Source organism: Schistocerca piceifrons, unplaced genomic scaffold, assembly GCF_021461385.2.
Source record: "Schistocerca piceifrons isolate TAMUIC-IGC-003096 unplaced genomic scaffold, iqSchPice1.1 HiC_scaffold_1771, whole genome shotgun sequence".
NCBI lineage: Eukaryota > Metazoa > Arthropoda > Insecta > Orthoptera > Acrididae > Schistocerca > Schistocerca piceifrons.
Window position 1 is genome coordinate 26,962 of NW_025727647.1, and position 13,932 is coordinate 40,893.

Genomic DNA, 13,932 nt, shown 5'->3' on the forward strand with positions numbered 1-13,932 from the left:
ACTTTTATTTCATTTCAGAGCTACTTTCAGCTTCAAAAACCATTCCTCTGATATTCATACGAAGCTAGGCATCGTCGTAACCCGTTACGTTCATTACGCAAGGCTCACGAGAGGGGCGCAGGTTGCATCCGCGTAGACACAAAATTTTGCGCCGCCCAGCGTGGGGCTCGAACCCACGACCCTGAGATTAAGAGTCTCATGCTCTACCGACTGAGCTAGCCGGGCTCCACACAACGCGTCACGAGCCATACAGTATTTATGCGACCTGCGACCATCTATGGAAGATCCTTTTGACTACAGCTTATTTCCTGCTGCCACAAATGAGCTACAATTCCTATTCAATGAAATAAATTTTCCGAAAGGCATCAAATCTACTTGAAATGATACGTGGCTATCAGCACCATTATTCAACACACATGCTCGACTGTGCGCAGACGCCTGTGGCGCAGCTCTTGGGTCCTGAGTCAGACGCAGTAGTTCCAAAAATCTCTCCTGATCGGCACTGTGCCGAAAATTTCGCTACACAACCCCTTTGTCTTGCTTGAGCTTCAGGTAGACGGCGGTTTGCAGCCAGGAAGCGGACAGCAGCAACTTTCAACTAGATTTGTAGTACTCAAACAACTCAGTAAAACAGCATGCATCTTTTGCAGAACTGGAAAAACTCGACCGTGACAGGATTCGAACCTGCAATCTTCGGATCCGAAGTCCGACGCCTTATCCATTAGGCCACACGGTCACTGGCGCAATATGCTTCCCCACACACACCTCATTGTCGCCATTTGTACGCTTGCCGGAATGAATTTCCCATCTTTGACGCAATTCTCCATCTCCAATTTCAGTACTAAAAAGGCGACGCTACTTCTTGCTGTGTCCCATCGCAAGTTACATTCAAGCCCTTGTGACGCTGATCAAACAAGAGGTTGCAAATCAGCTTCAATTGCTTACTGCCATCTCAGTCGCTTGCAGAAGGTGCCTCACCCTATGTCATACAATGGCGAGTTGCCTCTATTACCAAAGCGGCGGCGGCGCCGACGACGACGACGACAACCGCGAGGGTCTCTACCAGGGGTAGAAAATACATCACAAGAACTAAGTATTCCACGTCGGCATTCTCCGGAGACTGCCAAAAGCAGCAGTTTCTGGTGCCTACTTTAATAGCACCATTCGCACTATTCATTTGCGAGAGCATTTCTTAAATACCGAACCCATTCATAATTTTTTATATCCTTGACCGCTTTTTTCGAAAGATCTACGTTAGAAGGGGCTGTTACAAAATTCTTTTGCCTCCTGTGAGGATCGAACTCACGACCTCTGGTTTACTAGACCAGCGCTCTGCCACTGAGCTAAGGAGGCGCCGCCTAGTGCACATTTCGGGTACTTCAATCTTATGGACCAGTCAATCGGAGCCCTTCAGCTGGAAACGCACCGCATTAGCGACCATTATTTGTATTTAGTTAGCACAGCTGCTGCTTTCCTACACATCTCACACGATATCGATGTACGCCTAAAATTCCAAAACAACACTTTTATTTCATTTCAGAGCTACTTTCAGCTTCAAAAACCATTCCTCTGATATTCATACGAAGCTAGGCATCGTCGTAACCCGTTACGTTCATTACGCAAGGCTCACGAGAGGGGCGCAGGTTGCATCCGCGTAGACACAAAATTTTGCGCCGCCCAGCGTGGGGCTCGAACCCACGACCCTGAGATTAAGAGTCTCATGCTCTACCGACTGAGCTAGCCGGGCTCCACACAACGCGTCACGAGCCATACAGTATTTATGCGACCTGCGACCATCTATGGAAGATCCTTTTGACTACAGCTTATTTCCTGCTGCCACAAATGAGCTACAATTCCTATTCAATGAAATAAATTTTCCGAAAGGCATCAAATCTACTTGAAATGATACGTGGCTATCAGCACCATTATTCAACACACATGCTCGACTGTGCGCAGACGCCTGTGGCGCAGCTCTTGGGTCCTGAGTCAGACGCAGTAGTTCCAAAAATCTCTCCTGATCGGCACTGTGCCGAAAATTTCGCTACACAACCCCTTTGTCTTGCTTGAGCTTCAGGTAGACGGCGGTTTGCAGCCAGGAAGCGGACAGCAGCAACTTTCAACTAGATTTGTAGTACTCAAACAACTCAGTAAAACAGCATGCATCTTTTGCAGAACTGGAAAAACTCGACCGTGACAGGATTCGAACCTGCAATCTTCGGATCCGAAGTCCGACGCCTTATCCATTAGGCCACACGGTCACTGGCGCAATATGCTTCCCCACACACACCTCATTGTCGCCATTTGTACGCTTGCCGGAATGAATTTCCCATCTTTGACGCAATTCTCCATCTCCAATTTCAGTACTAAAAAGGCGACGCTACTTCTTGCTGTGTCCCATCGCAAGTTACATTCAAGCCCTTGTGACGCTGATCAAACAAGAGGTTGCAAATCAGCTTCAATTGCTTACTGCCATCTCAGTCGCTTGCAGAAGGTGCCTCACCCTATGTCATACAATGGCGAGTTGCCTCTATTACCAAAGCGGCGGCGGCGCCGACGACGACGACAACCGCGAGGGTCTCTACCAGGGGTAGAAAATACATCACAAGAACTAAGTATTCCACGTCGGCATTCTCCGGAGACTGCCAAAAGCAGCAGTTTCTGGTGCCTACTTTAATAGCACCATTCGCACTATTCATTTGCGAGAGCATTTCTTAAATACCGAACCCATTCATAATTTTTTATATCCTTGACCGCTTTTTTCGAAAGATCTACGTTAGAAGGGGCTGTTACAAAATTCTTTTGCCTCCTGTGAGGATCGAACTCACGACCTCTGGTTTACTAGACCAGCGCTCTGCCACTGAGCTAAGGAGGCGCCGCCTAGTGCACATTTCGGGTACTTCAATCTTATGGACCAGTCAATCGGAGCCCTTCAGCTGGAAACGCACCGCATTAGCGACCATTATTTGTATTTAGTTAGCACAGCTGCTGCTTTCCTACACATCTCACACGATATCGATGTACGCCTAAAATTCCAAAACAACACTTTTATTTCATTTCAGAGCTACTTTCAGCTTCAAAAACCATTCCTCTGATATTCATACGAAGCTAGGCATCGTCGTAACCCGTTACGTTCATTACGCAAGGCTCACGAGAGGGGCGCAGGTTGCATCCGCGTAGACACAAAATTTTGCGCCGCCCAGCGTGGGGCTCGAACCCACGACCCTGAGATTAAGAGTCTCATGCTCTACCGACTGAGCTAGCCGGGCTCCACACAACGCGTCACGAGCCATACAGTATTTATGCGACCTGCGACCATCTATGGAAGATCCTTTTGACTACAGCTTATTTCCTGCTGCCACAAATGAGCTACAATTCCTATTCAATGAAATAAATTTTCCGAAAGGCATCAAATCTACTTGAAATGATACGTGGCTATCAGCACCATTATTCAACACACATGCTCGACTGTGCGCAGACGCCTGTGGCGCAGCTCTTGGGTCCTGAGTCAGACGCAGTAGTTCCAAAAATCTCTCCTGATCGGCACTGTGCCGAAAATTTCGCTACACAACCCCTTTGTCTTGCTTGAGCTTCAGGTAGACGGCGGTTTGCAGCCAGGAAGCGGACAGCAGCAACTTTCAACTAGATTTGTAGTACTCAAACAACTCAGTAAAACAGCATGCATCTTTTGCAGAACTGGAAAAACTCGACCGTGACAGGATTCGAACCTGCAATCTTCGGATCCGAAGTCCGACGCCTTATCCATTAGGCCACACGGTCACTGGCGCAATATGCTTCCCCACACACACCTCATTGTCGCCATTTGTACGCTTGCCGGAATGAATTTCCCATCTTTGACGCAATTCTCCATCTCCAATTTCAGTACTAAAAAGGCGACGCTACTTCTTGCTGTGTCCCATCGCAAGTTACATTCAAGCCCTTGTGACGCTGATCAAACAAGAGGTTGCAAATCAGCTTCAATTGCTTACTGCCATCTCAGTCGCTTGCAGAAGGTGCCTCACCCTATGTCATACAATGGCGAGTTGCCTCTATTACCAAAGCGGCGGCGGCGCCGACGACGACGACAACCGCGAGGGTCTCTACCAGGGGTAGAAAATACATCACAAGAACTAAGTATTCCACGTCGGCATTCTCCGGAGACTGCCAAAAGCAGCAGTTTCTGGTGCCTACTTTAATAGCACCATTCGCACTATTCATTTGCGAGAGCATTTCTTAAATACCGAACCCATTCATAATTTTTTATATCCTTGACCGCTTTTTTCGAAAGATCTACGTTAGAAGGGGCTGTTGCAAAATTCTTTTGCCTCCTGTGAGGATCGAACTCACGACCTCTGGTTTACTAGACCAGCGCTCTGCCACTGAGCTAAGGAGGCGCCGCCTAGTGCACATTTCGGGTACTTCAATCTTATGGACCAGTCAATCGGAGCCCTTCAGCTGGAAACGCACCGCATTAGCGACCATTATTTGTATTTAGTTAGCACAGCTGCTGCTTTCCTACACATCTCACACGATATCGATGTACGCCTAAAATTCCAAAACAACACTTTTATTTCATTTCAGAGCTACTTTCAGCTTCAAAAACCATTCCTCTGATATTCATACGAAGCTAGGCATCGTCGTAACCCGTTACGTTCATTACGCAAGGCTCACGAGAGGGGCGCAGGTTGCATCCGCGTAGACACAAAATTTTGCGCCGCCCAGCGTGGGGCTCGAACCCACGACCCTGAGATTAAGAGTCTCATGCTCTACCGACTGAGCTAGCCGGGCTCCACACAACGCGTCACGAGCCATACAGTATTTATGCGACCTGCGACCATCTATGGAAGATCCTTTTGACTACAGCTTATTTCCTGCTGCCACAAATGAGCTACAATTCCTATTCAATGAAATAAATTTTCCGAAAGGCATCAAATCTACTTGAAATGATACGTGGCTATCAGCACCATTATTCAACACACATGCTCGACTGTGCGCAGACGCCTGTGGCGCAGCTCTTGGGTCCTGAGTCAGACGCAGTAGTTCCAAAAATCTCTCCTGATCGGCACTGTGCCGAAAATTTCGCTACACAACCCCTTTGTCTTGCTTGAGCTTCAGGTAGACGCCGGTTTGCAGCCAGGAAGCGGACAGCAGCAACTTTCAACTAGATTTGTAGTACTCAAACAACTCAGTAAAACAGCATGCATCTTTTGCAGAACTGGAAAAACTCGACCGTGACAGGATTCGAACCTGCAATCTTCGGATCCGAAGTCCGACGCCTGATCCATTAGGCCACACGGTCACTGGCGCAATATGCTTCCCCACACACACCTCATTGTCGCCATTTGTACGCTTGCCGGAATGAATTTCCCATCTTTGACGCAATTCTCCATCTCCAATTTCAGTACTAAAAAGGCGACGCTACTTCTTGCTGTGTCCCATCGCAAGTTACATTCAAGCCCTTGTGACGCTGATCAAACAAGAGGTTGCAAATCAGCTTCAATTGCTTACTGCCATCTCAGTCGCTTGCAGAAGGTGCCTCACCCTATGTCATACAATGGCGAGTTGCCTCTATTACCAAAGCGGCGGCGGCGCCGACGACGACGACAACCGCGAGGGTCTCTACCAGGGGTAGAAAATACATCACAAGAACTAAGTATTCCACGTCGGCATTCTCCGGAGACTGCCAAAAGCAGCAGTTTCTGGTGCCTACTTTAATAGCACCATTCGCACTATTCATTTGCGAGAGCATTTCTTAAATACCGAACCCATTCATAATTTTTTATATACTTGACCGCTTTTTTCGAAAGATCTACGTTAGAAGGGGCTGTTACAAAATTCTTTTGCCTCCTGTGACGATCGAACTCACGACCTCTGGTTTACTAGACCAGCGCTCTGCCACTGAGCTAAGGAGGCGCCGCCTAGTGCACATTTCGGGTACTTCAATCTTATGGACCAGTCAATCGGAGCCCTTCAGCTGGAAACGCACCGCATTAGCGACCATTATTTGTATTTAGTTAGCACAGCTGCTGCTTTCCTACACATCTCACACGATATCGATGTACGCCTAAAATTCCAAAACAACACTTTTATTTCATTTCAGAGCTACTTTCAGCTTCAAAAACCATTCCTCTGATATTCATACGAAGCTAGGCATCGTCGTAACCCGTTACGTTCATTACGCAAGGCTCACGAGAGGGGCGCAGGTTGCATCCGCGTAGACACAAAATTTTGCGCCGCCCAGCGTGGGGCTCGAACCCACGACCCTGAGATTAAGAGTCTCATGCTCTACCGACTGAGCTAGCCGGGCTCCACACAACGCGTCACGAGCCATACAGTATTTATGCGACCTGCGACCATCTATGGAAGATCCTTTTGACTACAGCTTATTTCCTGCTGCCACAAATGAGCTACAATTCCTATTCAATGAAATAAATTTTCCGAAAGGCATCAAATCTACTTGAAATGATACGTGGCTATCAGCACCATTATTCAACACACATGCTCGACTGTGCGCAGACGCCTGTGGCGCAGCTCTTGGGTCCTGAGTCAGACGCAGTAGTTCCAAAAATCTCTCCTGATCGGCACTGTGCCGAAAATTTCGCTACACAACCCCTTTGTCTTGCTTGAGCTTCAGGTAGACGCCGGTTTGCAGCCAGGAAGCGGACAGCAGCAACTTTCAACTAGATTTGTAGTACTCAAACAACTCAGTAAAACAGCATGCATCTTTTGCAGAACTGGAAAAACTCGACCGTGACAGGATTCGAACCTGCAATCTTCGGATCCGAAGTCCGACGCCTTATCCATTAGGCCACACGGTCACTGGCGCAATATGCTTCCCCACACACACCTCATTGTCGCCATTTGTACGCTTGCCGGAATGAATTTCCCATCTTTGACGCAATTCTCCATCTCCAATTTCAGTACTAAAAAGGCGACGCTACTTCTTGCTGTGTCCCATCGCAAGTTACATTCAAGCCCTTGTGACGCTGATCAAACAAGAGGTTGCAAATCAGCTTCAATTGCTTACTGCCATCTCAGTCGCTTGCAGAAGGTGCCTCACCCTATGTCATACAATGGCGAGTTGCCTCTATTACCAAAGCGGCGGCGGCGCCGACGACGACGACAACCGCGAGGGTCTCTACCAGGGGTAGAAAATACATCACAAGAACTAAGTATTCCACGTCGGCATTCTCCGGAGACTGCCAAAAGCAGCAGTTTCTGGTGCCTACTTTAATAGCACCATTCGCACTATTCATTTGCGAGAGCATTTCTTAAATACCGAACCCATTCATAATTTTTTATATACTTGACCGCTTTTTTCGAAAGATCTACGTTAGAAGGGGCTGTTACAAAATTCTTTTGCCTCCTGTGACGATCGAACTCACGACCTCTGGTTTACTAGACCAGCGCTCTGCCACTGAGCTAAGGAGGCGCCGCCTAGTGCACATTTCGGGTACTTCAATCTTATGGACCAGTCAATCGGAGCCCTTCAGCTGGAAACGCACCGCATTAGCGACCATTATTTGTATTTAGTTAGCACAGCTGCTGCTTTCCTACACATCTCACACGATATCGATGTACGCCTAAAATTCCAAAACAACACTTTTATTTCATTTCAGAGCTACTTTCAGCTTCAAAAACCATTCCTCTGATATTCATACGAAGCTAGGCATCGTCGTAACCCGTTACGTTCATTACGCAAGGCTCACGAGAGGGGCGCAGGTTGCATCCGCGTAGACACAAAATTTTGCGCCGCCCAGCGTGGGGCTCGAACCCACGACCCTGAGATTAAGAGTCTCATGCTCTACCGACTGAGCTAGCCGGGCTCCACACAACGCGTCACGAGCCATACAGTATTTATGCGACCTGCGACCATCTATGGAAGATCCTTTTGACTACAGCTTATTTCCTGCTGCCACAAATGAGCTACAATTCCTATTCAATGAAATAAATTTTCCGAAAGGCATCAAATCTACTTGAAATGATACGTGGCTATCAGCACCATTATTCAACACACATGCTCGACTGTGCGCAGACGCCTGTGGCGCAGCTCTTGGGTCCTGAGTCAGACGCAGTAGTTCCAAAAATCTCTCCTGATCGGCACTGTGCCGAAAATTTCGCTACACAACCCCTTTGTCTTGCTTGAGCTTCAGGTAGACGCCGGTTTGCAGCCAGGAAGCGGACAGCAGCAACTTTCAACTAGATTTGTAGTACTCAAACAACTCAGTAAAACAGCATGCATCTTTTGCAGAACTGGAAAAACTCGACCGTGACAGGATTCGAACCTGCAATCTTCGGATCCGAAGTCCGACGCCTTATCCATTAGGCCACACGGTCACTGGCGCAATATGCTTCCCCACACACACCTCATTGTCGCCATTTGTACGCTTGCCGGAATGAATTTCCCATCTTTGACGCAATTCTCCATCTCCAATTTCAGTACTAAAAAGGCGACGCTACTTCTTGCTGTGTCCCATCGCAAGTTACATTCAAGCCCTTGTGACGCTGATCAAACAAGAGGTTGCAAATCAGCTTCAATTGCTTACTGCCATCTCAGTCGCTTGCAGAAGGTGCCTCACCCTATGTCATACAATGGCGAGTTGCCTCTATTACCAAAGCGGCGGCGGCGCCGACGACGACGACAACCGCGAGGGTCTCTACCAGGGGTAGAAAATACATCACAAGAACTAAGTATTCCACGTCGGCATTCTCCGGAGACTGCCAAAAGCAGCAGTATCTGGTGCCTACTTTAATAGCACCATTCGCACTATTCATTTGCGAGAGCATTTCTTAAATACCGAACCCATTCATAATTTTTTATATCCTTGACCGCTTTTTTCGAAAGATCTACGTTAGAAGGGGCTGTTACAAAATTCTTTTGCCTCCTGTGAGGATCGAACTCACGACCTCTGGTTTACTAGACCAGCGCTCTGCCACTGAGCTAAGGAGGCGCCGCCTAGTGCACATTTCGGGTACTTCAATCTTATGGACCAGTCAATCGGAGCCCTTCAGCTGGAAACGCACCGCATTAGCGACCATTATTTGTATTTAGTTAGCACAGCTGCTGCTTTCCTACACATCTCACACGATATCGATGTACGCCTAAAATTCCAAAACAACACTTTTATTTCATTTCAGAGCTACTTTCAGCTTCAAAAACCATTCCTCTGATATTCATACGAAGCTAGGCATCGTCGTAACCCGTTACGTTCATTACGCAAGGCTCACGAGAGGGGCGCAGGTTGCATCCGCGTAGACACAAAATTTTGCGCCGCCCAGCGTGGGGCTCGAACCCACGACCCTGAGATTAAGAGTCTCATGCTCTACCGACTGAGCTAGCCGGGCTCCACACAACGCGTCACGAGCCATACAGTATTTATGCGACCTGCGACCATCTATGGAAGATCCTTTTGACTACAGCTTATTTCCTGCTGCCACAAATGAGCTACAATTCCTATTCAATGAAATAAATTTTCCGAAAGGCATCAAATCTACTTGAAATGATACGTGGCTATCAGCACCATTATTCAACACACATGCTCGACTGTGCGCAGACGCCTGTGGCGCAGCTCTTGGGTCCTGAGTCAGACGCAGTAGTTCCAAAAATCTCTCCTGATCGGCACTGTGCCGAAAATTTCGCTACACAACCCCTTTGTCTTGCTTGAGCTTCAGGTAGACGCCGGTTTGCAGCCAGGAAGCGGACAGCAGCAACTTTCAACTAGATTTGTAGTACTCAAACAACTCAGTAAAACAGCATGCATCTTTTGCAGAACTGGAAAAACTCGACCGTGACAGGATTCGAACCTGCAATCTTCGGATCCGAAGTCCGACGCCTTATCCATTAGGCCACACGGTCACTGGCGCAATATGCTTCCCCACACACACCTCATTGTCGCCATTTGTACGCTTGCCGGAATGAATTTCCCATCTTTGACGCAATTCTCCATCTCCAATTTCAGTACTAAAAAGGCGACGCTACTTCTTGCTGTGTCCCATCGCAAGTTACATTCAAGCCCTTGTGACGCTGATCAAACAAGAGGTTGCAAATCAGCTTCAATTGCTTACTGCCATCTCAGTCGCTTGCAGAAGGTGCCTCACCCTATGTCATACAATGGCGAGTTGCCTCTATTACCAAAGCGGCGGCGGCGCCGACGACGACGACAACCGCGAGGGTCTCTACCAGGGGTAGAAAATACATCACAAGAACTAAGTATTCCACGTCGGCATTCTCCGGAGACTGCCAAAAGCAGCAGTATCTGGTGCCTACTTTAATAGCACCATTCGCACTATTCATTTGCGAGAGCATTTCTTAAATACCGAACCCATTCATAATTTTTTATATCCTTGACCGCTTTTTTCGAAAGATCTACGTTAGAAGGGGCTGTTACAAAATTCTTTTGCCTCCTGTGAGGATCGAACTCACGACCTCTGGTTTACTAGACCAGCGCTCTGCCACTGAGCTAAGGAGGCGCCGCCTAGTGCACATTTCGGGTACTTCAATCTTATGGACCAGTCAATCGGAGCCCTTCAGCTGGAAACGCACCGCATTAGCGACCATTATTTGTATTTAGTTAGCACAGCTGCTGCTTTCCTACACATCTCACACGATATCGATGTACGCCTAAAATTCCAAAACAACACTTTTATTTCATTTCAGAGCTACTTTCAGCTTCAAAAACCATTCCTCTGATATTCATACGAAGCTAGGCATCGTCGTAACCCGTTACGTTCATTACGCAAGGCTCACGAGAGGGGCGCAGGTTGCATCCGCGTAGACACAAAATTTTGCGCCGCCCAGCGTGGGGCTCGAACCCACGACCCTGAGATTAAGAGTCTCATGCTCTACCGACTGAGCTAGCCGGGCTCCACACAACGCGTCACGAGCCATACAGTATTTATGCGACCTGCGACCATCTATGGAAGATCCTTTTGACTACAGCTTATTTCCTGCTGCCACAAATGAGCTACAATTCCTATTCAATGAAATAAATTTTCCGAAAGGCATCAAATCTACTTGAAATGATACGTGGCTATCAGCACCATTATTCAACACACATGCTCGACTGTGCGCAGACGCCTGTGGCGCAGCTCTTGGGTCCTGAGTCAGACGCAGTAGTTCCAAAAATCTCTCCTGATCGGCACTGTGCCGAAAATTTCGCTACACAACCCCTTTGTCTTGCTTGAGCTTCAGGTAGACGGCGGTTTGCAGCCAGGAAGCGGACAGCAGCAACTTTCAACTAGATTTGTAGTACTCAAACAACTCAGTAAAACAGCATGCATCTTTTGCAGAACTGGAAAAACTCGACCGTGACAGGATTCGAACCTGCAATCTTCGGATCCGAAGTCCGACGCCTTATCCATTAGGCCACACGGTCACTGGCGCAATATGCTTCCCCACACACACCTCATTGTCGCCATTTGTACGCTTGCCGGAATGAATTTCCCATCTTTGACGCAATTCTCCATCTCCAATTTCAGTACTAAAAAGGCGACGCTACTTCTTGCTGTGTCCCATCGCAAGTTACATTCAAGCCCTTGTGACGCTGATCAAACAAGAGGTTGCAAATCAGCTTCAATTGCTTACTGCCATCTCAGTCGCTTGCAGAAGGTGCCTCACCCTATGTCATACAATGGCGAGTTGCCTCTATTACCAAAGCGGCGGCGGCGCCGACGACGACGACAACCGCGAGGGTCTCTACCAGGGGTAGAAAATACATCACAAGAACTAAGTATTCCACGTCGGCATTCTCCGGAGACTGCCAAAAGCAGCAGTTTCTGGTGCCTACTTTAATAGCACCATTCGCACTATTCATTTGCGAGAGCATTTCTTAAATACCGAACCCATTCATAATTTTTTATATCCTTGACCGCTTTTTTCGAAAGATCTACGTTAGAAGGGGCTGTTACAAAATTCTTTTGCCTCCTGTGAGGATCGAACTCACGACCTCTGGTTTACTAGACCAGCGCTCTGCCACTGAGCTAAGGAGGCGCCGCCTAGTGCACATTTCGGGTACTTCAATCTTATGGACCAGTCAATCGGAGCCCTTCAGCTGGAAACGCACCGCATTAGCGACCATTATTTGTATTTAGTTAGCACAGCTGCTGCTTTCCTACACATCTCACACGATATCGATGTACGCCTAAAATTCCAAAACAACACTTTTATTTCATTTCAGAGCTACTTTCAGCTTCAAAAACCATTCCTCTGATATTCATACGAAGCTAGGCATCGTCGTAACCCGTTACGTTCATTACGCAAGGCTCACGAGAGGGGCGCAGGTTGCATCCGCGTAGACACAAAATTTTGCGCCGCCCAGCGTGGGGCTCGAACCCACGACCCTGAGATTAAGAGTCTCATGCTCTACCGACTGAGCTAGCCGGGCTCCACACAACGCGTCACGAGCCATACAGTATTTATGCGACCTGCGACCATCTATGGAAGATCCTTTTGACTACAGCTTATTTCCTGCTGCCACAAATGAGCTACAATTCCTATTCAATGAAATAAATTTTCCGAAAGGCATCAAATCTACTTGAAATGATACGTGGCTATCAGCACCATTATTCAACACACATGCTCGACTGTGCGCAGACGCCTGTGGCGCAGCTCTTGGGTCCTGAGTCAGACGCAGTAGTTCCAAAAATCTCTCCTGATCGGCACTGTGCCGAAAATTTCGCTACACAACCCCTTTGTCTTGCTTGAGCTTCAGGTAGACGCCGGTTTGCAGCCAGGAAGCGGACAGCAGCAACTTTCAACTAGATTTGTAGTACTCAAACAACTCAGTAAAACAGCATGCATCTTTTGCAGAACTGGAAAAACTCGACCGTGACAGGATTCGAACCTGCAATCTTCGGATCCGAAGTCCGACGCCTTATCCATTAGGCCACACGGTCACTGGCGCAATATGCTTCCCCACACACACCTCATTGTCGCCATTTGTACGCTTGCCGGAATGAATTTCCCGTCTTTGACGCAATTCTCCATCTCCAATTTCAGTACTAAAAAGGCGACGCTACTTCTTGCTGTGTCCCATCGCAAGTTACATTCAAGCCCTTGTGACGCTGATCAAACAAGAGGTTGCAAAACAGCTTCAATTGCTTACTGCCATCTCAGTCGCTTGCAGAAGGTGCCTCACCCTATGTCATACAATGGCGAGTTGCCTCTATTAACAAAGCGGCGGCGGCGCCGACGACGACGACAACCGCGAGGGTCTCTACCAGGGGTAGAAAATACATCACAAGAACTAAGTATTCCACGTCGGCATTCTCCGGAGACTGCCAAAAGCAGCAGTTTCTGGTGCCTACTTTAATAGCACCATTCGCACTATTCATTTGCGAGAGCATTTCTTAAATACCGAACCCATTCATAATTTTTTATATCCTTGACCGCTTTTTTCGAAAGATCTACGTTAGAAGGAGCTGTTACAAAATTCTTTTGCCTCCTGTGAGGATCGAACTCACGACCTCTGGTTTACTAGACCAGCGCTCTGCCACTGAGCTAAGGAGGCGCCGCCTAGTGCACATTTCGGGTACTTCAATCTTATGGACCAGTCAATCGGAGCCCTTCAGCTGGAAACGCACCGCATTAGCGACCATTATTTGTATTTAGTTAGCACAGCTGCTGCTTTCCTACACATCTCACACGATATCGATGTACGCCTAAAATTCCAAAACAACACTTTTATTTCATTTCAGAGCTACTTTCAGCTTCAAAAACCATTCCTCTGATATTCATACGAAGCTAGGCATCGTCGTAACCCGTTACGTTCATTACGCAAGGCTCACGAGAGGGGCGCAGGTTGCATCCGCGTAGACACAAAATTTTGCGCCGCCCAGCGTGGGGCTCGAACCCACGACCCTGAGATTAAGAGTCTCATGCTCTACCGACTGAGCTAGCCGGGCTCCACACAACGCGTCACGAGCCATACAGTATTT

The 13,932-nt window shown here is 47.8% G+C and overlaps 28 non-coding genes across 28 annotated transcripts; all 28 read right to left on the bottom strand.

Moving 5' to 3' along the window:
- Positions 1-152: 152 nt before the first annotated feature.
- Trnak-cuu lies at positions 153-225 on the bottom strand. The gene has a single exon. It is a non-coding gene; the product is annotated as a tRNA-Lys (tRNA).
- Positions 226-663: 438 nt separating this feature from the next.
- Trnar-ucg lies at positions 664-736 on the bottom strand. Its single transcript has one exon. It is a non-coding gene; the product is annotated as a tRNA-Arg (tRNA).
- A 545-nt stretch (positions 737-1,281) lies between these two features.
- Trnat-agu lies at positions 1,282-1,353 on the bottom strand. Its single transcript has one exon. It is a non-coding gene; the product is annotated as a tRNA-Thr (tRNA).
- A 321-nt stretch (positions 1,354-1,674) lies between these two features.
- Positions 1,675-1,747, bottom strand: Trnak-cuu. Its single transcript has one exon. It is a non-coding gene; the product is annotated as a tRNA-Lys (tRNA).
- A 438-nt stretch (positions 1,748-2,185) lies between these two features.
- Positions 2,186-2,258, bottom strand: Trnar-ucg. Its single transcript has one exon. It is a non-coding gene; the product is annotated as a tRNA-Arg (tRNA).
- Positions 2,259-2,800: 542 nt separating this feature from the next.
- Positions 2,801-2,872, bottom strand: Trnat-agu. The gene has a single exon. It is a non-coding gene; the product is annotated as a tRNA-Thr (tRNA).
- Positions 2,873-3,193: 321 nt separating this feature from the next.
- Trnak-cuu lies at positions 3,194-3,266 on the bottom strand. Its single transcript has one exon. It is a non-coding gene; the product is annotated as a tRNA-Lys (tRNA).
- A 438-nt stretch (positions 3,267-3,704) lies between these two features.
- Trnar-ucg lies at positions 3,705-3,777 on the bottom strand. The gene has a single exon. It is a non-coding gene; the product is annotated as a tRNA-Arg (tRNA).
- A 542-nt stretch (positions 3,778-4,319) lies between these two features.
- On the bottom strand, positions 4,320-4,391 carry Trnat-agu. Its single transcript has one exon. It is a non-coding gene; the product is annotated as a tRNA-Thr (tRNA).
- Positions 4,392-4,712: 321 nt separating this feature from the next.
- On the bottom strand, positions 4,713-4,785 carry Trnak-cuu. Its single transcript has one exon. It is a non-coding gene; the product is annotated as a tRNA-Lys (tRNA).
- A 438-nt stretch (positions 4,786-5,223) lies between these two features.
- On the bottom strand, positions 5,224-5,296 carry Trnar-ucg. The gene has a single exon. It is a non-coding gene; the product is annotated as a tRNA-Arg (tRNA).
- A 542-nt stretch (positions 5,297-5,838) lies between these two features.
- Positions 5,839-5,910, bottom strand: Trnat-agu. Its single transcript has one exon. It is a non-coding gene; the product is annotated as a tRNA-Thr (tRNA).
- Positions 5,911-6,231: 321 nt separating this feature from the next.
- Trnak-cuu lies at positions 6,232-6,304 on the bottom strand. Its single transcript has one exon. It is a non-coding gene; the product is annotated as a tRNA-Lys (tRNA).
- Positions 6,305-6,742: 438 nt separating this feature from the next.
- Positions 6,743-6,815, bottom strand: Trnar-ucg. Its single transcript has one exon. It is a non-coding gene; the product is annotated as a tRNA-Arg (tRNA).
- A 542-nt stretch (positions 6,816-7,357) lies between these two features.
- On the bottom strand, positions 7,358-7,429 carry Trnat-agu. Its single transcript has one exon. It is a non-coding gene; the product is annotated as a tRNA-Thr (tRNA).
- A 321-nt stretch (positions 7,430-7,750) lies between these two features.
- On the bottom strand, positions 7,751-7,823 carry Trnak-cuu. The gene has a single exon. It is a non-coding gene; the product is annotated as a tRNA-Lys (tRNA).
- Positions 7,824-8,261: 438 nt separating this feature from the next.
- Trnar-ucg lies at positions 8,262-8,334 on the bottom strand. The gene has a single exon. It is a non-coding gene; the product is annotated as a tRNA-Arg (tRNA).
- A 542-nt stretch (positions 8,335-8,876) lies between these two features.
- Positions 8,877-8,948, bottom strand: Trnat-agu. Its single transcript has one exon. It is a non-coding gene; the product is annotated as a tRNA-Thr (tRNA).
- Positions 8,949-9,269: 321 nt separating this feature from the next.
- Positions 9,270-9,342, bottom strand: Trnak-cuu. The gene has a single exon. It is a non-coding gene; the product is annotated as a tRNA-Lys (tRNA).
- A 438-nt stretch (positions 9,343-9,780) lies between these two features.
- On the bottom strand, positions 9,781-9,853 carry Trnar-ucg. Its single transcript has one exon. It is a non-coding gene; the product is annotated as a tRNA-Arg (tRNA).
- Positions 9,854-10,395: 542 nt separating this feature from the next.
- Positions 10,396-10,467, bottom strand: Trnat-agu. The gene has a single exon. It is a non-coding gene; the product is annotated as a tRNA-Thr (tRNA).
- A 321-nt stretch (positions 10,468-10,788) lies between these two features.
- On the bottom strand, positions 10,789-10,861 carry Trnak-cuu. The gene has a single exon. It is a non-coding gene; the product is annotated as a tRNA-Lys (tRNA).
- A 438-nt stretch (positions 10,862-11,299) lies between these two features.
- On the bottom strand, positions 11,300-11,372 carry Trnar-ucg. Its single transcript has one exon. It is a non-coding gene; the product is annotated as a tRNA-Arg (tRNA).
- Positions 11,373-11,914: 542 nt separating this feature from the next.
- Positions 11,915-11,986, bottom strand: Trnat-agu. The gene has a single exon. It is a non-coding gene; the product is annotated as a tRNA-Thr (tRNA).
- A 321-nt stretch (positions 11,987-12,307) lies between these two features.
- On the bottom strand, positions 12,308-12,380 carry Trnak-cuu. Its single transcript has one exon. It is a non-coding gene; the product is annotated as a tRNA-Lys (tRNA).
- A 438-nt stretch (positions 12,381-12,818) lies between these two features.
- Trnar-ucg lies at positions 12,819-12,891 on the bottom strand. Its single transcript has one exon. It is a non-coding gene; the product is annotated as a tRNA-Arg (tRNA).
- Positions 12,892-13,433: 542 nt separating this feature from the next.
- Trnat-agu lies at positions 13,434-13,505 on the bottom strand. The gene has a single exon. It is a non-coding gene; the product is annotated as a tRNA-Thr (tRNA).
- Positions 13,506-13,826: 321 nt separating this feature from the next.
- Trnak-cuu lies at positions 13,827-13,899 on the bottom strand. The gene has a single exon. It is a non-coding gene; the product is annotated as a tRNA-Lys (tRNA).
- Between the last annotated feature and the right edge of the window lie 33 nt (positions 13,900-13,932).